Below are 1,755 nucleotides of genomic sequence, written 5' to 3' on the forward strand. Positions count from 1 at the left end.
TAGGAAAAAGCTAATACCACCCTAAACATCTCAGGCCTCAAAGATGCTTGAAAGAAGTGATGAAAATAACTCAAAGGTGGCCATCAAGAACATGCTCATTTGAGGCTCCCTGGAGTTTTTCCAGAGTTGCTGAGGAAGAGGCTGGGATAAGAGGACAGAGCTCAGGAAACCACCTGAGTTCAGACATGGGTTGAGACCTGCTTCCTTATCTACTAGTGACCTATGTGGCCAGGAAGTAGGCAAACTCTTCTAGCAAAGAACTATAGTATTTTGACCTTGCCAGCCATAAGGCCTCTGTCATGACTCCTCAAGTCTGCTATTATAGTAGAAAAGCATTAGATAAGATGTAAATAAATAGGTGTGGCTGTGTGTCAATAAAACTTTATCGATGGATACTGAAATTTGAATCTCATATAATTTTCACATTGTGAAATATTCTTCTTTTGTTTTTTTTTCCAACCATTTAAAAATGTAAAAGCCATTCTGAGCTCTCAGGCAGTATGGGGACTGCAGGTTGCAGTTGACAGACCCCTGCAGTAGGCAGTGATGCACAAAGAACACAGCCTTGGGCCTTTGGACACACTTGAATTATTCAAGCTACTTTTGCCACTTTTTGGCTAGGTAATCTTGAGCAAGTCAGTAAAATATCTGAGCCTCAGTTGCCCCATCTGTACAGACTTGCCTGCCAGCTCTGGAATAAGAACTCAAAAAGATAAGGCACAGAAAACACTCAGCGTAGTTCTTGGCACATGTTGTTAGCTCCTATTATCTGAAATTCCCTTTGATCAGAGCTAGGATTCTCCCTTCTGATAACTCTAGTGCCTACCAGTATCTGGCCCACAGTAGATACTCATAAATTGTTTGTTGAATCAATGAAATCCCACTGAAATGCAGCAACTGGCACCTTTACTCAGTAACTGCCTAGGCTGTCAAGTTTCGGCCTGTCTCATTTTCAAAGATTTAGTTTTGGCTCAGTGTCCTGGGGGGTCGCCACTGGGCTGACTTTATGCAATGTCAAGATGTACATATGGTAAGTGCTTATTAATTGCTTGACAAATGAATGAATGAACACCAATTTCCTAAGCAAAGCCCTATGGTGTTTGAAGTTATTTTCATCACTTCTTTCAAGTCCTATTCCTTGGGCTCATGATACTGTAGGGGGCGTCATTAAGATGAGGAGACTCCTCTGAAAGTCTGTTTGGGGAGGCAGAAGGTCATTGTACAGCACTGTCTGTTTGCCTTCTTCTCTTGCCTTCTTTAGCTGGTCCCATAGGGGGCTGCTGGCCTGCCCACCACCTGCCTCCCTAAGAGACACAACACTCACACAAACTGCTGGGGTTTTTCTCAAACTAAATTGCTTTCTGCATATACATCCAGAGGGCCACTGTTCCAGCTGCTAAGGTAAAAGAAGAGTTAGCCAGTGATTCAGGCCCGGGTGCTTCATGGGGGGAAGCCATTTATTTTTATATAAATAGCATATGGTGCTCATCTACCCCTCACAAGGAGGCTGTGGGGATTCCTGGCACATGGGTAATTTTAAATTCCAAAGTTTCTCCTGGGTTTTGAAAAAAAAAGCCTCAGAAAATGCAGAAAGGGAGATCATCTCAAGCTATCCACAGCAGTCTCTAAATCACGAAGAACATCATGCGTGGATCAGGGGCTCCATCAAAGGCCTCCTGGGAGAAGGCCTTGAGCTTGCTGATATGGTGTTAGTTTCCCCACCCAGAGAAACAGCACAGGGATCAATGATCAATG

This window comes from Pteropus alecto, unplaced genomic scaffold (assembly GCF_000325575.1).
Source record: "Pteropus alecto unplaced genomic scaffold, ASM32557v1 scaffold577, whole genome shotgun sequence".
Lineage (NCBI taxonomy): Eukaryota > Metazoa > Chordata > Mammalia > Chiroptera > Pteropodidae > Pteropus > Pteropus alecto.